The sequence below is a fragment of the Hemiscyllium ocellatum genome, chromosome 3 (assembly GCF_020745735.1).
Source record: "Hemiscyllium ocellatum isolate sHemOce1 chromosome 3, sHemOce1.pat.X.cur, whole genome shotgun sequence".
NCBI lineage: Eukaryota > Metazoa > Chordata > Chondrichthyes > Orectolobiformes > Hemiscylliidae > Hemiscyllium > Hemiscyllium ocellatum.
The window spans coordinates 54,649,781-54,671,611 of NC_083403.1; the positions used below are offsets into that span (position 1 = coordinate 54,649,781).

Consider the following 21,831-nt stretch of genomic DNA (forward strand, 5'->3'; position numbering starts at 1 on the left):
GAGATGTAGAGGAAAGGATAGCAAAGATGATTCTTGATAGAAGCGAGAGAGACAGGGTAATTGTCATGGGGGACTTCAACTTTCCAAATATTGACTGGGAACATTATAGTACGAGTACTATAGATGAGTCAGTTTTTGTCCAGTGTGTCCAGGAGAGGGTTTCCTGACACAGTATGTAGACAGGCCAACAAGGGGCGAAGCCACATTAGATTTGGTACTGTGTAATGAGCCCAGTCAGGTGTTAGACTCGGAAGTAGGAGAGCACTTTGGTGATAGCGATCACAATTCTGTTATGTTTACTTTAGTCATAGAAAGGAATAGGTGTATACCACTGGGCAAGAGTTACAGCTGGGAGAAAGGCAATTACGATGCGATTAGGCAAGATTTAGGAAGCATAGGATGGGGAAGGAAACTGCAGGGGATGTGCACATTAGAAATGTGGAGCTTATTCAAGGAAAAGTATGTACCTGTCAGGCAGTGAGGAAGCTGTAAAGTGCGGGAGCCGTGGTTTACGAAGGAAGTGGAATCTCTGGTCAAGAGGAAGGGGGAGGCTTATGTTAGGATGAGATGTGAAGGCTCAGTTAGGGCGCTTGAGGATTACAAGGTAGCCAGGAAAGACCTAATGAGAGAGCTCAGAAGAGCCAGGAGGAGATATGAGAAGTTGTTGGCGGATAGGATCAGGGTAAACCCCAAGGCTTTCCATATGTATTTAAGGAATAAAAGAATGAGAAGAATAAGATTAAGGCCAATCAAGGATAGTAGTGGGAAGTTGTGTGTGGAATCAGAGGAGATAGGGGAAGCACTTAATGAATATTTTTCGACAGTATTCACTCTAGAAAACGACAGTGTTGTCAAGGAGAATACAGAAATTCAGGCTTTTAAATTAGGTGCAATTGAGGTTCACAAGGAAGAGGTCTGAGAAATTCTGCAGAGTATGAAAATAGATAAGTCCCCCGGGCCGGATGGGATTTATCCTAGGTTCCTCTGGGAAGACAGTGGGGAGATTGCTGAGCCTTTGGCATTGATCTTTAAATCGTCATTGTCTACAGGAATAGTGCCAGTAGACTGGAGGATAACAAATGTGGTTCCGCTGTTCAAGGGGAGTAGAGACAACCCTGGTAATTATAGACCAGTGAGCCTTACTTCAGTTGTTGGTAAAGTGTTGGAAAAGGTTAAAGAGATAGGATTTATAATCATCTATAAAGGAATAGTTTGATTAGGGATAGTCAGCACAGTTTTGTGCAGGGTAGGTCATGCCTCACAAACCCTATTGAGTTCTTTGAGAAGGTGACCAAACAGGTATGAGTGTAAACCAGTTGATGTGGTGTATACGGATTTCAGCAAAGTGTTCGATAAGGTTCCCCACTGTAGGATATTGTACAAAATGCGGAGAAATAGAATTGTGGGAGTTATAGCAGTTTGGATCAGTAATTGGCTTGCTAAAAGAAAATGGAGGGTGGTGGTTGATGGGAAATGTTCATCCTAGAGTCCAGTTACTAGTGGTGTACCACAAGGGTCGGTGTTGGGTCCACTGGTGTTCGTCATTTTTATAAATTACCTGGATGAGGGCATAGAAGGGTGGGTTAGTAAATTTGCAGACGACACCAAGGTCGGTGGAGTTGTGGATAGTGACGAAGGATGTTGTAGGTTACAGAGAGACATAGATAAGCTGTAGACTTGACTGAGAGGTGGCAAATGGAGTTTAATGCGGAAAAGTGAGAGTTGATTCACCTTGGTCGGAGTACCGGAACGCAAAGTAGTGGGCTAACGGTAAGATTCTTGGTAGTGTAGATGAGCAGAGAGATCTTGGTATCCAGGTACACAGATTCTTGAAAGTTGCCACTCAGTTTGACAGGGTTGTTAAGGCAGCATACAGTGTTTTAGCTTTTATTAATAGAGGGATCAAGTTCCAAAACCATGAGGTTATGCTACAGCTGTACAAAACTCTGATGTGGCCGCACTTAGGGTATTGCATACAGTTCTGGTCACCGCAATATAAGGAGGATGTGGAAGCTTTGGAAAGGGTGCAGAGGAGATTTACTAGGACGTTGCCTGGTATGGAGGAGAAGTCTTACGAGGAAAGGCTGAGGGACTTGAGGCTGTTTTAATTAGAGAGAAGGAGGTCGAGAGGTGACTTAATAGAGACATATAAGATAATCACAGGGTTAGATAGGGTGGACATGGAGAGCCTTTTTCCAAGTATGGTGATGGCAAGCATGAGGGGGCATAGCTTTAAATTGAGGGGTGATAGATATAGGACAGATGTCAGAGGTAGTTTCTTTACTCAGAGTAGTAAGGGTATGGAATGCTTTGCCTGCAACGGTAGCAGATTCGCCAATTTTAAGTACATTTAAGTCGTCATTGGACAAACATATGGATGTACATGGAATAGTGTAGGCTAGATGGGCTTCAGATTGGTATGACAGGTCGGCGCAACACCAAGGGCCGAAGGGCCTGTACTGCGCTGTAATGTTCTATGTTCTATCATGTTGGAATTACATAAATTACCAGCTCAGCCACAGCTCGAGTAACAGATACAGGTCTGGTCATATCATTACAATAAAAATTTTAATTCCACTACAGGGTGCAAAGGATATTTATTAGGAAGCCACCAGGACTAGAAAGTGCAACCACGAGGAAAGATCAGATGGGCTGGAATTGTTCATCTTGGAACAGTGGAGATAGTGGGGAGATTTGATTGGACTATAAAATTACAAGGTACCTGGATAGAGGTGTGGAAAGGGCCAATAAAATTTAGAGATTGGTGACTCGGAGCACAGATTTAAAGAGAAAAGATTGGTAAAAAGTTTAGAGGGGAGATGAGGAAAACTTTCACACAGAGTGGTTGGGATATTACCTGGTTAAATGTAGAAAGTCTCAACTCATTTGAATGTGTCTAAACATGCAGCTCAAGTGTCAAGTGGACGGCACGGTGGCACAGTGGTTAGCACTGCTGCCTCACAGCGCCCGAGACCCAGGTTCAGTTCCCGACTCAGGCGGCTGACTGTGGAGTTTGCACGTTCTCCCCGTGTCTGCGTGGGTTTCCTCCGGGTGCTCCGGTTTCCTCCCACAGTCCAAAGGTGTGCGGGCCAGGTGAATTGGACATGCTAAATTGCCCGTAGTGTTAGGTAAGGGGTAAATGTAGGGGTATGGGTGGGTTGCGCTTCGGCGGGTCGGTGTGGACTTGTTGGGCCGAAGGGCCTGTTTCCACACTAAGTAATCTAATCTAATAACCTGAGAGGCTATGGATCAAACACTAGTAAATGGAATTTGGTGAATAGTTCAATTTTTCCAATGGTGCAGACATAATGGGCCAAGTGACTAATTTGTGTCATAATATTTTCATAATTCTATCTAATGCCTGTTGAAAGTCCAAGCCCACCTTATCTACAGGTTCCCTTTATCAAGACTGCTGGTTACTTCCTCAAATTAATCAACTAAAACATGACTTCCCTTTCCCAAAATCATGTTAACTTTCCCAAAAAATAAATTAAACATAGAATAGATCACTTTGCCCCTTGGACATCCCCCCCATTCAAAAACATGGCTGAAAAGATTTCTCCACATCCCATCTAACTCAAGTTAACCTTTCACTCTTATTTATCAAGAATCAAGATCTGGCTTAAAATAATTCAAAGACTCTGCTGCCACTACCTTTCAAGGAAAATTTCTAAAGATCAATCTTTAAGAAAAAGCTCTCTTGTCATCTGTCTTAAAAGGGTGACTCGTTTTAAATAATGCATCCCTTAGTTCTACCTTCTTTCCAAATGCAAACTCTCAAGACTCCTCAGGACTGTCCAGGTTTCAATCAAGTTGGCTTCTATACTTCTGAACTCCAGCAGATACAAGCCTATCCTGTCCAAGCTTTCCTCATAAAGACAACACACTCATTCCAGGTATTAGGCTAACAGATGTTCTTTGAACGATTTGCAATGCTTTAACATTTTTTATATAGAACAACCACAGTACTCCAAATGTGGTCTCACAACACCCAAAGTGAAGCATAGTCTCCCTACTTTTGTATTCAATTCCCCTCATAAAGTTCCCTGATTACTTGCTGTACCGAAATAACACCACCAATTCATGCACTGGGACACATCCCTCGCTTCTGAGCTTTACAACGTCCCACAATTTAGATAATATACTTTATATTGTTCCTGCCAAAATGGACTTTACTTTCTCACATTTACTCCATCTTCCAGATCTTTGCCTACTCACTTCAACTGTTTATATCCTGTCGAAGCCTCATTACAATCTCTTCACAAGGTTTTCAACCCATCTTTCTCAAAGTTATCAACCATACCTACAATCCTGTCATTCAAATTATGTATAAAATTTAAACAAGTTGTGACTCCACATTGCTGTACAACATACATTTTGTTAAATCCCGTCAGTCCAAACAAAATGACCAATTTATGCTTGCTCAGTTTCCTGTTAACTAGCCAATCTTCTAACCACACAAATGTTACCTTCTAAAACACAAGCTCTTACTTTCTGCAATCATCTTCAATTTCCAGAAGACATTTGAGAAAGTACCCCATAATACACTACATTCACCAGCTTCCCTTGATTCACAGCACATACTCTCTTCAAAACAGCTTCAAACGTTGCCCTTTCATAGAGTCACGGTAAACTATTTGTAGTATCTTAACTTTTGCGAAGTCTTCCTCCAAACTTTCCTATAACTTTCCTGTAACAATACCTTCCAACATCTTCTCGAAGACAAATGTTAAACTAACAAATGCTAACCGTCTCCTGGGGAGAGGAATTATCCATTCTTCTTTAATCTGATGAGTTTTTTGAATCAAGGCTGTAATTTTCTGAAATTCCCAACTAGCACCTCAGTAGCCACCTCATTTACAACGTTAGAATGAATTCCATCAGGTCCTGAGGGCCGACTGTCTTTCCGTTATGATAGCTTCCTCAGTACCCTTTTCCCGCGATTATAGTGGAGTTCCTACCTCAGTTTCACCTTGATTTGCAAGCCTTTCTCAGGTTTTATTTCTGTCTTTGGCTGTGAAAATAAAATCTCTTTTCAACACTTCCATCACTTTCTATTAATTCCTGAGATTCCACCCACCGTGGGACAACAAAATCTGTTCCCCTTTTCCTAGGTACTTGCAAAAAAGCAAATCTTTTATATTTTACTTAACTAGCTTTATCTTGTACTTTAGTTTTCCTTTTACATACATATCATTCATCCTTTGCTGGTTATAAAATTATATCCATTTTTCTGACCTACCACTATTTTTGGCAGTATCAATTGCTTTTCATTTCAGTGAGATGGTTTTTCAGTTTCGTAGTGTTACACAGATGGTACATACTTCTCAGAAATCGTCCCTTCTCACTAAAATGTATCTAACCTCAAAGTTATAAAACCTAATAGTCTGTCACCGCTCCTTACTCTCCTACGCCATAAGTTGATTTCTAATGAATCACTTTATAGCTGTTTGCATCCCCAGGAACTGCCTTTAAGCTTATAACATTAGTTTTAGGCCCCCTTTTCTCTCTTTTTAGCTGAATGCCAACATTAATCATGTTACTGAAAAGCACCTTTATTAATTAATCCTGATCATTACACTTTATCATGTCTGAAATAGCCTGGTTGGCTATAGAATAAAGGTCTCTGAACTACTCCCAAAAGTGACTCATCTTTGCTATTTCTCATGTTGACCAAAAGTAATTTTACATCTCTCAGCATTAAACTATTATCATCCTTAAGTAACAGCACTACTACAACTTCACCACACCCCCCCTCCACCAACCATTCCCAAGAATCCAGTCTTCTGAAATGTCAAATATTCTTGAATACTCAAGTGCCATCCTTAGTCACCTTCAATGCACATTTCTAACAGCAATGAAGGAATATATATTTACTTCTGATAGAACGGATCATATTTTGACTTAAGTTTGTCAGTACTAATATATTTGTCTAGTTCACACTAATCTAGAATCTCACTACTAGTGTTATTTCTGACATGACTACATTATTGTTTTCAAGTGGACTAAAGTTCATGCACCAGTAAACGTTAGCTTAATCATATTCATTGCTAATTACCAACCCTCTTTTGGTTCTAAGGAATATTGCTGCAAGAAATTATCCTGCAAAACTAAGTTATTATCTTTCCAAATGAGTGAGTCTATTTATTGCAATGCAAACCAAATATTTCCCATTCAGATATATCAGCGTTTAATACACCAAACTTGGAGGTGTAGTGGACAGCGAAGAAGGTTACCTCAGATTGCATCTTGATCAGATGGGCCAATGGGCTGAGGAGTAACAGATGGAGTTTAATTTAAATAAAAGCGAGGTGCTGCATTTTAGGAAAGCAAATCTTAACAGGACTTATACACTTAATGGTAAGGTCCTAGGGAGTGTTGCTGAACAGAGAGACCTTGGAGTGTAGGTCCTTGAAAGCAGAGTCACAGGTAGAGAGAATAGTGAAGGCGGCGTTTGACATGCTTTCCTTTATTGGTCAGAGTATGGAGTACAGGAGTTGGGAGGTCATGTTGAGGCTGTACAGGACATTGATTAGGCCACTGTTGGAATACTGCATGCAATTCTGGTCTCCTTCCTTCTCCATTGGAAGGACACTGTGAAACTTGAAAGAGTTCAGACAAGATTTGCAAGGATGTTGCCAGGGTTGGAGGATTTGAGCTATAGGGAGGGGTTAAATAGGCTGGGGCTGTTTTCCCATGAGTGGCGAAGGCTGAGGGGTGACCTCATAGAGGTTGATATTTATCCTATCCATGAGGGGCATGGATAGAATAAATAGATAAAAGTATTTTCCCTGGGGTGGGGGATTAGAGCTAGAGGGCATAGGTTTAGGGTGAGAGGGGCAAGATTTAAAAGACATATGGATGGATGTATGAATAGGAAGGGTTTAAGATAGGTATGGACCAAGTGCTGGCAAAGGGATGAGATTAAGTTGTGATAGCTGGTCGGCATGGACGAGTTGGGCCAAAGAGTCTGTTTCCATGTTGAACATCTATGACTCTATGACATGGTTTTAATTTCTGTCTTAATGGACACCACCACCTCTCAGCTAATCTCAGGCTTATGCACAATGCTCATTAGCTTTTCTTAATTGAACCCATGAAGTCCTCATTTTCTGCTAACTTCTCATTCCAGGATTTTGATCTAGCCACACTAAAAGAAGCGCAATATATTTTCAAGACAGGATGGTGAGCTGTGCGTGGTGGTGCTCCCATGCATCTACTGGCATTGTCCTTCTAAATGATGGTGGTCATGGGGTTTGGGGTCCTGAAATTCTGCAGTGCATCTTGTATGTGGTACACACTGCTGCTACTGAATATTGGTGATGGCTGGAGCAAATGTTCACTGGTATGAAGGTGGTGTTGATGGTTTAGTGGTATTATTGCTAGACTATTAATCAAGGAGTATAGGTGGGGGCCCAGATTCAAAACCCTCCATGGTTTTCCATGGAGGAATACAAATTCAATAAACATATGGAATTCGAACCCAATGATGACCATGAAACTGCTGCTGCAAACCAATCTGGCCCACTGATGTCCTTCCCTGAAGGACATCTGCCAACCTCAGCTGCTTTGAGATTTACATATGACTCCAGATTCACAGCAATCCAATGATTCTTGTTATGGATGTGTAAGGGGAACTGTACCTTTAAAGAGTTAAAAGCTAGCAGAACTACCTGACACAGCATCAAGTGTTCTGAACAAGGTAACAATGTAACATTTGGTCGAACAGCTAGAGTAGCTCAGTTGTCTGGATACAAAAACAAATTCAAATTTGACCAGTTTAAATTATACCCCAAGATACCAAACTCCAATCAAGTTTGAATTTGGTATTTTGACAACATCAATACCAATGAAATGATCCGATGCTTTGGGGTAGAAGATGGGGAAAAATTAAACAGTTGGAGGAGAATGGCCAAGCTACTAACATATGCAGACTGCCTGCAGAACAGCTCCCTTAAAAAGGTACCTTTATCTATCAACGACCTGTGAAACAGAAACCTTAAGAAGAAAAGAAAACAGAGAAAGATACAAAGAGAAGATTCAACAGCTGGCTGGTTTTGAAAATTCTGGATCAGTGGTGCTGGAAGAGCACAGCAGTTCAGGCAGCATCCAACGAGCAGCGACATCGACGTTTCGGGCAAAAGCCCTTCATTAGGAATAAAGACAGTGAGCTGGACACATGGAGAGATAAGCTAGAGGGGGGTGGGGTGGGGAGAGAGTAGCATAGATTGAAAATTGCAGTTTTTGCTAAATCTTAAATCGGGGGTCTTATTGGACCAGTATTACAGAAGGGAAAGTAAAAGTTTAGAGAAAGGAGTTGCAAGTAGCTGTTAGTTAATTATTCTGTTAGAGTTTTGAAAAAAAGTTATCGTTTACTTTAAATAGTGACCTTTGGGAATACTTGGCCTTTCAAATTTTCATAGACTCCAGTGTGGGGTAAATCTTTTCGGGGTGCTGGGTTAAATTAGCAGTGGGGTTTACCCCCATGTTGTAACTGTTTGGGGGCTTTAAACTGAGATTTGAACAGATTGAGATAGATTTGAATAGATTTGGGGTACAAATAATTCCAGCAGATTTAACACTTACAGGTGAGCGTCCTAGATCTTTAAATAAAACGTAGGTGAGGCAATTTGTTAATTTCGGTGATCTGTGATTGATTAAATTAAATGGGAAAGAAATGGCTCTTGAAGATGATTCTCCAAATTGCCAAGAAAGTTTAGCATGTAAGAAAAAGGCCATACTTTTAGAATTAACAAAGATGTTGGATTCATGTTTAATCAAGGACAAAAGTAAAGCTGAAATTGTAAGAGTTACTCAAACACTTAAGTGTGTCAGAGAAACAGACAAGTACAATAGAGGTAGAAAAACTGCAGTTAAAATCAAGAAAATGGAGTTAGAAGATAAACTAAGAGGGAATGGGGAAAGAGAAGGGGAAGGGGAGAGGGAAGGGGAAAAGGGAGAGAGAGGGGGAAAAAAAAAATGAGTGGGCAAGAGGGAGAGGGGAAGAGAGAGGCTCTCAGCTGAGCAAAGAGAGAAGAAAGGGTGAGACAAAAGACAAACTTTGAACTTGAGAAGTTGTGACTTAATCAACAAAGCCAGATTAACAGGATGGAGATTAAAAGAGAAGGTAATAGTATATACAAATGTTAAAACTCTTGCTCATCAACATGTGGCAGATGTTGAAGCCTTCTTTATTTCATTTGCAAAACTGCCGAGCAAATGGAGTGGTCCAAGGATTTACGGGTAATGCTAGTGCAGACTAAACTGATAGGCAGAGCTAGTGAGGTATTTGCTGTGCTGTCAGATGAGGAGTCAACACAACATGAAGAGGAAAACAGGCTATTTTAAGTGTGTTTGAATTGGTACCAGAAGAACATCGACAACGGTTCAGAAACATAAGGAAGGAATGGGGTCAGATTTATGTTGAGTTCGAAAGAATTAAACAGTCATTTTGATAGGTGGGTGTGCGCTCAAAAAATAGATAAGACCTTGAGGCACGACGAAAGATTATTCTGCTGAAGGAGTTTAAAAAACTCACTTCCAGAGATGGTAAGAATTCATGTGGAGGAACAGAGAGTGAGAATGGCAGCAGAACTAGAAGATTTTGGTGCATAAACAGCTACCGGCCAGAATTTCTTCCTGTGAGGGATAGAAGTTGGGAAAAAGGGTGATCCTATATAATGAAACCCAAAGTACAGAACACTGGTAAGAATTTACCACAGGTTAAAAAAGAAACCCAAGAGGCTGGAGAGGAGGTTAAAGGTCTCAAGTGTTTCACATAATGGAGTGGGACACAAAGTTACAGTGCTGGTGGTTTCAGAAGGGCACTAGGAAAAGGTGTTTTCACTGCCAGAAAGTGGGACACGTAAAGTCACAGTGCTGGTTGTTAAAGAAAGGCACTGTGGGGAAAGATGTGGTAAAAGAAGCTAAGCCACTGGCATTAGTGAAGGTTGTAAAGGAGACCCAAGAAAAGCTGCCAGAGAGTGCAGAGTCTAGGCAGGGGCTGGATATAGATTTAGTACCTGATCTCTACAAAGAATTTGTCTCTGTGGGTAAAGTTTATTCAGAAGGAACAGGGGGAGAAGTTATAATTTTGAGAGATGAAGGACCTAACCAGTCGCTGATGGTAACAGATGAGCGAATATGCACTCTTTCTGAACGGTTAACCGACAGTGTGGTAATTTGTGGGATAGATGGACAAAAATTTAGCATTTCCCTATGTAAGATTCAAGACTGGGCAAGTCACAGTGAGAGTGATTGACAGAGTGTCAGTTCCAGGAATTCAGTTTGTTCTTAGGAATGGTTTGGCAGGATCCACGGTGGGAGTGACACCCCCTTGTTGTGGAGAAGCCCAAGGAAGACCAAGAAACAGAGTTAAAACAGAAATTTCTTGGTATTTTCCCAGACTGTGTAATAACCAGATCCCGCTATCATAAGTCACAGCATGAAGCAAAAACTAAAAAAAAAGACATGAAGGAGTTGAGGTTTAGTTAGCAGATAACCTGTTTGGCGTAATAGTACAGGAAAAACAAACAGGCAGAGGGTCAGATAGAACTGTTTAGTCCTGAAAGACTAAGGGACTTGCAACAACAAGACAAGGTGATGAAAGATATACAGAGGAACCTCGATTATCCGAAGGAGGTAGAGGTCCCAACCCTGATCGCATCTGTTTTTAATCAGTGTAAACAAAAATCTTTAATCAAGAACAGTCCTGGATATGGAGGATATCATCTCCAAATGATTGACCTCCAGCCCATTCTCCCTCTTCCCACACTTTCTCTGGAGTTCTACATCGGGGTGAACCCTGAAACCCCTTTCCCCAGATATTCTGTCTAACATGGTCCCCATACGCGGCAGAGATGGAACTTGTCAGAAAGTTGCAGTTAAAAAGGTGTGTGTGGGGCAGTCTGTGTGCATGTCCATGCACTAATAGGAGACTTACCCCAGAAAGGTAGCAGCAGTCTTACTGTTGGTGTCCATTCCGGCTACCCTGGAGGGGGAGGGAGTGGCCATGGGCAGGGGGGCAGACTGGGGTCGGATGGTAGGTGAGGGTAGCTAGGGGGCGGTGCTGGATGGGTTGTTGGGGGGGGGGGGGGTGTTGATTGGGGTTTTGGGGGCGGTATTGGACGGGGTTGGGAAGCGGTGTTGGACAGGATTGGAGGCAAGCAGGGGGGTGGGGCCTTGAGTGCCGTGTGCTGCAGTCTTGAACAGGGAGCAGACTTAATAGAAAATTCCCGAGCCCTACAGGAAAGGCACCGAATCGATTAACCGAATAATCAACCAGCCAAACGAAATACTGCCCACCCAGCACGTTCAGATAATTGAGGTTCCTCTGTATATGTGGATGCGTACTCCGAAAAGGAGACAAAGAATACTCCTGAATGTTATCTGAAAGTTAGCATCCCAAGACGGAAATGGAGACCATGGCAGGTTAGAGCAGAGGAGAAATAGGCTTAAGTGCACCAGATTGTGTTGCCGGTAGCATACCAGACAGGTGGTGTTATGGGTAGCATATGAACTACCTGTAGAAGTTAACCGAGGGGTATGAAAGACTCAGGCTAAGGTACAAAAACATTTTTATTGGCCTGGAATGCACAAGGATGTGGTTAATGTTGGCCGTACGTGTCATGCATGCCAAATAGTAGATAAGCCACAGGCGGTAATAAAACCAGCACCTTTGTTATCAATTCCCGCATATGAAGAACCTTTCACACGGGTTATAACTGATTGTGATTGACACTGACCGAGGTACCGCAGAAGATAAAACAGCAAGAACAGCCCTGTTGACCTTGCAAAATCCTCCTTACGGTCATCAGGGGTTAGTACCAAATTTGGAGAGTTGTCACTCAAACTTGTCCAGCAATACCTAACACAAGACTATAAGAAACAGGAGCAGAATTAGGTCATCAGCTAATCATCTGCTCTGCCATTCAATCATGGCTGATAGGTTTCTCAAATCTATTCTCATGATTTCTCCCTGTAACCCAAGACCCCCCCCTTACAATTTACAAACCTCTGTCTGAAATACATTCAATAACTCAGCCTCTATAGCCTTCTGTAGCAATGAGTGCCAAAGATTAAATACTGTTTGCTTGAAGAAATTCCTCATCTTACTTCTAAAGGGCTGTCCCTTCACTCATAGGCTATGGCTCATGTCTTAGGGTCTCTCTTACTTGTGGAAGCACCTTTCCACGTCCCCTCTATTTAGGCTCTCAATATTCTCTAAGGTTTAATCAGATTCCATCCCCCAAAACTTTCCTATCTCATCAAATGCAGATTCAAAATCCTCACAAGACAAGCCCTTCATCCCTGGGATCATTTCCTGTAAACGCCCTCTGGACCCCCTCCAGCTCCAGCATATATATCCTTAAACACAGAGCCCAAAACTGCTCACAATATTTCAAATGCAGTCTGACCTGAGCCTTATACAGCTTCAGCAGTACATTTCTGTTCTTGTATTCTAGCCCCCCTTGATAGGATTGTTAACACTGCATTTGGCTTCAGCACTACCAACATGCATATTAACCTTAAGAGATACCCGAACAAGGACTCCCAAGTCTCTTTGTGCTTCAGATTTCCAAACCTCTTCCACACTTAGAAAAGAGTTTATGCCTCTTCCTACCGAAGTGAATAGCTTAACTCTTCCCCACAATGTATTCCTTCTGTCCAGTCACCTTTTATCCATTACCTTTTCTTCCATCTATCTTTGTGTCATCTGCAGAACTTGCAACTATACATTCAGTTTCATTAATGTATAACATGAATGAGTCTGGTCCTAACATGAATCTCTGCAGAACTCCACTATACACTGGCTGCTTTCCTGAAAAAGACCCTTTTATCCTTATTCCCCATCTCTACCGGTCAGCCAATTCTTTACCCATGCCACTATCGTGCTCCTCATATCATTGGCCTTTATCATACTTAGCAACCTCTTGTAAGGCACTTTGTCAAAGGCCTTCCAGAAATCCAAATAGATCCATGCACTAGCTCTCCTTTCCATAACTTGCTGGTTACCTCCTTAAATAATTCTGAGATTTGTCAGGCATAACCTCCCCTTGATGAAGCTGTGCTGACTCAGCCATATTTTACCACACACTTCCAAGTATGCTGCAATCTTATCCTTAATAAAGATTTCAAAGATCAATAACTGAGGTCAGGCTAACTGGCCTGTAATATTTTTGTCTTCTGCCTCCCTCCCTACTTAAACATTAGCCATTTTCCAGTCCTCTGTGATTCTTACCGACTCCATTGATTTTCAAAAGATCACCACTCATGCTTCTACAACTTCCCTTTATATGGCTGCTATTCCTTGGGATGGATTTCCCCCATGTCGTTGTAGTTACTTTTACTCAACTGTAACACTGTTCCATTTAATTCCAACTTCGCCAGCTCAATCTGCTGAGTTGATGCAGAGATATTAAAGTCACTGCCCCCTAGGGATTCCTTCAGTATTCTGGATGGTCGGGGTGTTTTATCGATCTTCAGACCTTTTAGGTTCCCTAGCACCAGTTACTGAATGATGGCGAATACACTCACATCTACCCAGAATCTTTAATTTCTGGTACACTGCTGGTGTGTCCTCCACTGTGAAAACTGATACAAAGTACCTATTTAGTTCCTCCATCATCTCTTTGTTCCATTACTACTTCTCTAGCCTCATTTTCCAGTGGTAGTGTCCAATCATGCCCATCTTACCTTTAGATTATCTAAAAAACTCTTGCAATCTTCTTTAATATTACTACCTTCTCTAATAGTTTGTTTTCTCCCCAATTATTGCATTTTGAGTTATCCTGTGCTGGTTTTAAAGGCTTCTCAATCCTCTAGTTTCCCAAACTTCACCACATTGTAAAGTTTTTGTTTTACTTTTGTGTGGTCCCTGACTTCCCTCGACAGCCATGGTTGTCTCATACTCCCTTAATATGGTTCTTCTTCCTTGGGGAGGATTGCCCATATGTCTTTGTAATTACTTTTACTCAATTGATTAGCAAGGTTAGATCTCATTGAATGCACGGAGAACGAGCCATTTGGATACAGAACTGGCTCAAAGGTAAAAGACAGATGGTGGTGGTGGTGGTGGAGGGTTGTTTTTCAGACTAGAGGCCTGTGACCAGTGGAGTGCTACTGGGTGCTGGGTCCTCTACTTTTTATCATTTACATAAATGATTTGGATGAGAACATGAGGTACAGTTAATAAGTTTGCAGATGACACCAAAATTGGAGGTGTAGTGGACAGCGAAGAGGGTTACCTCAGATTACAACAGGATCTTGACCAGATGGGCCAATGGGTGGAGAGGTGGCAGATGGAGTTTAATTTAGATAAATGTGAGCTGCTGCATTTTGGGAAAACAAATATTAGGAGGACTTATACACCTAATGATAAGGTCCTAGGGAGTGTTGCTGAACAAAGAGACCTTGGAGTGTAGGTTCATAGCTCCTTGAAAGTGGAGTCACAGGTAGATAGGTTAGTGAAGAAGGCGTTTGATATGCTTTCCTTTATTGGTCAGAGTATTGAGTACAGGAGCTGGGAAGCCTTGCTGTGGCTTTATAGGACATTGGTTAGGCCACTGTTGGAATACTGCGTGCAATTCCGGTCTCCTTCCTAACGGAAAGATGTTGTGAAACTTGAAAGGGTTCAGAAAAGATTTACAAGGATGTTGCCAGGGTTGGAGGATTTGAGCTATAGGGAGAGGCTGAACAGGCTGGGGCTGTTTTCCCTGGAGCGTCTGAGGCTTAGGGGTGACCTTATCGAGGTTTACAAAATTATGAGGAGCATGGATAGGGTAAATAGACAAAGTCTTTTCCTTGGGGTCGGGGAGTCCAGAACTAGAGGGCATAGGTTTAGGGTGAGATGGGAAAAATATAAAGAGACCCAAGGGGCAACTTTTTCACACGGAGGGTGGTACTTGTATGGAATGAGCTGCCAGAGGAAGTGGTGGAAGCTGGTACAAATGCAACATTTAAGAGGCATTTGGATGGGTACATGAATAGGAAGGGTTTAAAGGGATATGGGCCGGGTGCCGGCAGGTGGGACTAGATTGGGTTGGGATATCTAGTCAAAATGGAAGTGTTGGACTGAAGAGTCTGTTTCCATGCTGTACATCTCTGACTCTATATTACAGTCACTGTCCTCGAGGGATTCCTTCACCTTAAGCTCCATAATCAAGTCTGCCTCATTACATATAATGAAATCTAGAATTGTCTGTTGCTAATGCACTCTACCACAAGCTATTCCAAGAAACCATTTCTTAGACACTCCACAAATTATTTTTCGCGATCCACTACCAAACTGGTTTTCCTAGTCTACTTGCATATTGAAGCCCCATTATTCATGTGACAATGCCTTTCTATCTTGATTTATTTTCTGCCCCACATCCTGACTACCGCTAGGAAGCCTGCACACAACTTCCATCAGGGTGTTTTTCGTTTGTGATTCCTCAACTCTACCCACATAGACTTTACGCTTTCCAACCCTCAATCGTTTTTAGCTAATCAAATTAATTTCCTTTCTTACCAAGAAGGTAGCCCCACCTCTCTGCATCTCTCTGCGATATCCACATCACCGTACTTGCAAACCTCAATCTGAGGTACCTTGTTTGACAACTACATGCATTTAAATACAACATCCTCAGCCCTGTGACGATCATATTCATGGAATTACAGACAACATCCTAAATGCCATCACCACCATCCCTGGATATGCGTAGTATACAGTCAGGAAGGAGTTGGTCTGGGGATCCTCAACATTAACTCCACACCACACAGCACAAAGTTTCATCAGGCCAAACATGGGAAAGGAAACCATTGCTGATGACCACATACAGTCCTCCCATGGCTGTTGTCTTGGTACCCCATCATGTTGAACACCACTTGGAGAAAGCAGAAAAGATGGCAACAACACAGAATACATGCCTGCCAGGGAATTTCAATGTCCTGGCTTGGCAGCAGCATTATAGATATACATACTAGACCTCAATCTGCCTGCTACAGTATGTTGACGAACACCCACAAAAAGTGCACTCTAGAGGAATAACCCATTCCATCACATTTTAATTAATACTTCTCAATTAATTTATGATATATAAATCAAAAGGCAGTTTAATTCTAAGCTAACACCAATATACATGTCCATTAAATAAATGATTCAAAATATGAAAAAAATACACCGATGAACTCAGTATTCATTTGTAATTTAGGCACTTCACATTCTGTTAATAATGACAATTATAAGTGTTTTTGTCTTTTGTCTGCCCTTCTGCTTTTCCCGATAGGCTGTGCAGCTGTTAGCACTCTCGTGCTTTTGGCTTTACAGCTCTATTTACTGCTTGAAGTTTTGGTAAGTGTTAAAAATGTGGAAACTATCACCTCTCTTCACTTTGCTCAAAATTCAGACTCCCTCCCAACAATACAAACTGTACACCCAGTTAATATTGGGATCTGGCCTTACCCTTTGCCCAAGTTGCAGTAACATTATCAAATTAGGATTTATCTGGACTGATGTGTTTAGCTGCTTTCTCATTTTTCATAGCCATTTATCAACTAATGAAACATTCCACTCATAATGAGAAATGGTAAATTTCAGAAAGTTAGGTAGTATAATTTAGAAACTATTAATTAAATAAATCGCTTAGTTAGATCTGGTATTCTTTGTACCTTCAATTATGTTTCCAGTCGCATCCTTGACTTGGATGAAGGGAATCAAGGCAAGGTGGTGAATTTCACAATAGACACAAAGATAGATGGGAAAAAGATAGGCTGGATGAGTGGAGGATTAAAAAAAAGGCAGATAGATAACAGTAAAAATATGAAGCTGTTCACTTTTATAGGAAGAATTATATAAAAAAAGGATTACTTAAATGAATAACAACTGCAGAACTGAGGTAAGAGGGATTTAAGTTTTCTGGTGCATAAGTCACAAAACATTAGCAGGTAGGTACAGAACATAATCAAAAGTGGCTAACTGAAAGCTGTACTTTCTTAACTGTCCAATTCCTATTAAAAACAACAATGTTTTAGTTATACAGGCCACTAGTGAGTCCATACTATGAGCAGTTTTCTTTTACTTCCTTCAAGATGATGATGTACTGGAGGTGGTTCAAAGGAGATTTACCAGATTAAAAGCTAGAATGAGTGGGTTTTCCCTCCGCGAATTGGTTAGACAGGCTGGTTTCCAGTGGGATTTGAAGAGTAAGGAGTAACATGATTGAAATGTATAAGATTTTGAATATTTTTGATAAGGTGGATGTGGACAGCCCAAAACCAGGGGAGCATGGTTTAAAATTAGTAGTCACCCTTTGAAGTGAAAGAGGAGGAAAATTTTATTTTCTCTTGGAGAGTTGAGATATATTAGTACTCTCTGCCTTACACAGGAGTGGAGCTGAGGTATCATACAATACGTTTAAAGAGGAAGTGGGTAAATTCTCGTCAGACGGAGATGGTAATGAGAAGTCTGAAACACAAAAGATCTTATGGAATAGCAGAGCAAGCATGAGACACAATAATCTACTTTGGCTCCTATTTTGTCTGGATTGCATTATGAGTGCCCATGAAACACAGAAATTAAACAAACAACTATATGGTCATATGAAAGGGCATGGGAGGTTCATGTAAGGTAACCCTTGCCTGAGAGAATTTAAGAGTTGAAACAAATCTTGAACTTGAGCTTAATTCAGAACTGCACAGACAGGAGATACATGAACAGAATCACAATGATGTAAGCAAAAGTACAAATTTGTTAACATGCAGAGGGCTAATTGCTAAAAATGAAAATCTGTTGCACTTTTAAGGGACATGGTCACTGGACACAGACAAAGAAGAAGTTTAATTAACCTTACACAATGGAAAGTGTTTATTTCAACAAGAACTGGTTTAGTTTTCCAATGAGACATTGATAAATATAATTTGTACTGTTTTTGGGCAACATCTTTGTACACATCAAGGCACATCCCTGTACACATTGATAAAATAAAGCCTTTGCTTTGTCGAAACCCTAACTGTCTCAGTATTGAGCATTGCTTGGTATAAAACTGCATGTTCATATTCAAACATGGATACATTTAATTAGAGCGCGATGAAATATATTGCTGAACACAACTTAAATGTTTTTCAATTTTTTAGTGTTCCCAGTTTATTCAGCCTCTGGGTCAAGAACTGCTTCAAGTGAGAGTGAATACCATGAGCTACTTGAAGACCTGATAGTCATTTGCTGGCTATGTTCTCAACAACGGAACTGAACCAGTTGTTGTAATGACTGGACGAGGTTTAGCTGTTGACTAAATTATAAATCAGCAGGTAAGCTAAGCTGGTAACACAGCCAACAAAATTTATTCCAAAAAGAAACAGAAAATGCTGACAAAACTCAGATCTGTGGACAGAGAAACAAAATTAATTCAGTTTCTGTCATCACAGATGCTGTCAGATTTAGGTTTTTCCAGCATTTTCAGCTTTTGCTTCAGATTTCTGACATTTGCAGTGTTTTGCTTTTATTTGAAACTTCATTCCATTTTTCAGAGGGAGAAAATTGGAGTCAACTGAAAAGAAAAGCTGGTGACTTGAATTTATCTTGCAAAAATCTCCAGCTTTATGTTTTGACAGATATTCTTCCTCGTTTTTATACTACTCTCATGTACATAAACTCTTAAAAACTTACCCTTCACTAAGATCCCATGGCAGCCATAAAAGAAAAGTAAAATTTCAACATTCACTTGATAAAAACTAAGTTATTCCATTTTTAAATTTGAAAAAAATACTGTATCTCAGTAATCTCAACATTTTAAAAATCTATGTTTATGACAAAGGTGCAATTTTATACTTTTGTACAAGGTTTTGAATTGGAAATTGTTACAAATAATAAAGTTCTCAGTCATAACTTATTCTATTGGCATCTTGAAATGTTTTTACTTCTATGTTCCCAGCTTGATGCACGTTTGCAATATAAATGTTACAGGAACTCAAACATAATTTCAATCTTGTGGCTCTAATACAAATTTTGTTCACAGTATTTGTAGTTATTAACTTAGATTTAGGTAGACAAGAAAACATAATTAAATAGGACATACTGTATAGCTAAAAAAGATACTCTACTCAAACTACTCATGCTAAAATTTATATTTCACTCGAACGTCCTTCCATCATTCCTCATTTGATTTGCCAAACCTTCTGCTCCCCTTTTTTCTTATAAGCTTATCATATATATCCTTCGACATTAATCAAAGGCATGGGCAGAGAGTGTTTTTCTGCATTTCCTATTATTTTATGACTATCTTATATCATCGACCTTTAGTTTTGCTCTCTCCCGCAGTAGGAACGTTCTTGCTCTATCCATTCCTATCAGAACCCAAAACAAATCTCAGCCTGACAATCTTTTCTGGATCCCTGCAAATCTTCCCCAAACCCTCAAGTAACTCAACATGCCTTTTGTAACGGGTAAAAAATGAGGTCTGCAGATGCTGGAGATCACAGTTGAAAATGTGTTGCTGGTTAAAGCACAACAGGTTAGGCAGCATCCAAGGAATAGGAAATTCGACGTTTCGGGCATAAGCCCTTCATCAGGACTGAGAAGAGTGCCTTTTGTAACATCAACCAGAAACTGGAGGTAGCACTGAAATTCCAGTTGGAACAGGTTTGATACAGGTTTAGAATAATTTCCAGACTTTTCATTGTATCCTTCTAGAAAATAAGCCTATTGTTAGATGTACTCTGTTTTGTGGCCTTGCTAAGTTTAGGTACAAATTTCAGCCATCTAAAAATTTGTACCCAGACCCCTTGTTCCTCAAACTCACCCAGCTTTGCACCTTCCAAGTAATGAGACTTGCTTATTCTTACCAAAATGCTTTACTTTGTGTTGAGCTTAATTTGATAATTCCTTACGCATTCTTCCAAAATTATTAATTTTTCCCTGTAATTTGTTGCAAACCTCCTGTGTTGACCATCCTGTCCCTGTGACACATACAAATTTGGTATCATCTGCCAGTTCTGGACCCAGAATCCAAATTGTTCAGGTAAATTTGAATGGCAGTGGTGAGAGCACAGAGGAACACTAATGCCCACTTACAGAATTGTCCTCACCTGTCACACTCTGCTTTTTGTTATGAAGCTAGCTAACCATTTATTCTACCACAACACATTCATCAACTGTATTCATATGGAGCACTGTATCAAAGTAACTTTTAAAAAAAACCAAGATAAACTGCGCAGATTATATTACCATTGAATACACTATTACATTAATAATTTTAAGAAGGTTGACCAAGCAAGACTTTCCCTTTCAAAATAAACTCTGGCTATTCACTATCAGTTTATTTTTCTCTACTTATTTGTCATCCCCTGCTTACTACGACTCCATTATTTATCACAACATGGATGCTAAGCTGATGAGCCATCCAGACCACAGGCTTTATACTCAGAGGGGATACTTTGTTATTTGTTAGCTCAAAAACCCACACCTTAGAATTTTTCAATTTTAATTGAATAGCATTCTCCAATGGCAACAATCCGCTCAGTTTGCTGAACATGAATTTTAATTCCAGCATCACTTTTCCATTTCAAAAGGGTAAAAGGCACGTGGCAGTAACCTTATTAATAATAATATTTGGTTCAAATTTCATTTCTTTCCCAGGGAAGCAGAGCTTTCAACTCAATTCTGATAAGAAACTAAGCAGAATGGAACTCACCCATGTATGGTTCCAGTCTGCACAGTAACAAATTGATGCTTCAGTAGCATTATTTAATAATTCCACTGTTTATGTTTTAAACAAAACCAAACAGCTTTGTAATATTTATAGTCACAGCAAAATTTTGACTTGTCCCATGACAGATTAAGTTCTCAAGGATATATTCCTTGTGATCAATTGTTTCTCAAAGTTTTTAAATATGCAAATTAAATAATGCTAATTGCAGAAGGTTTGTAACAACTTTTTTTTGTGGGAGCATATAATGATGAGCTCAGAAAGACCTTCAATCTGCTGTACCTGTGATAGCTCTTTCATAGTTGTAGAATCAGAAAGCATTGATTAAGCATTGTCAAGATTATTGTGAACCTAGCTAATGAGTTACTGCAGGTGACAGAGTGACAACTGTCTTCAGGAGATTCTGATGAAGTGGAGCCACGGCAGGTGACTCCAGGATGAAATCCAAACTAAGGAAAGGGCAAGATCTTGCATTCTGGAAAGCAAGTTGAAAAAACAGATGTGGTACAAAGGCTTGTGATCTCACAAGATAGTGTTTGTTGTATCCACTATTCCACACAATTTGTAGTTTGCACAGGCTGTTATTTGCCTGTTAATTCATACTTAGTTTCCATTTATTTTAACACCAGCCAAAATCGGTGTTGCAAAAAGTGGACTTCTGCTGGAGTTTTCTCCATTCATGGGCCTTCCATAATAATGTCGTTATTTTAGTTTACATTCTCCATCGAGATCATAACATGACTGCTTCAATTATATACAATAGCACATGCAATGCAAATTAATTCTAATGATTTGACATTTCACTTTATACTGCCATCTCCAAATGTTTAACAGTTGCACTCAGTGACTTAAACTGAATCCCTTCCTTCACAAACACAATTCTGCCAATGACACCAAGAAACTAAAATAAATCCTGCCACCAATTCCACAATCTTCACTATAAAGATTATAATGCAATTGATACAATTGCAATGGAAAAAATATTGAGAATTTTGGCATCAGGTTAACTGCTTTGTATGGATTCAAGTTTGATATTCTCAAACTAGATTAAATCTTCAAATAAAAATTGGAGTTCCTCAATGCTCTTCCAAAAACAATAAACAAAATGATTCTTGAAATGAACCCATGACCCTTTTCTCCCCAAAGC

At 40.3% G+C, this 21,831-nt stretch overlaps 1 protein-coding gene across 12 annotated transcripts in view; it reads right to left on the minus strand.

Moving 5' to 3' along the window:
• snap91a (synaptosome associated protein 91a) overlaps positions 1-21,831 on the minus strand; it is a 225,365-nt gene that overhangs the window by 92,982 nt on the left and 110,552 nt on the right. The window lies entirely within an intron of this gene.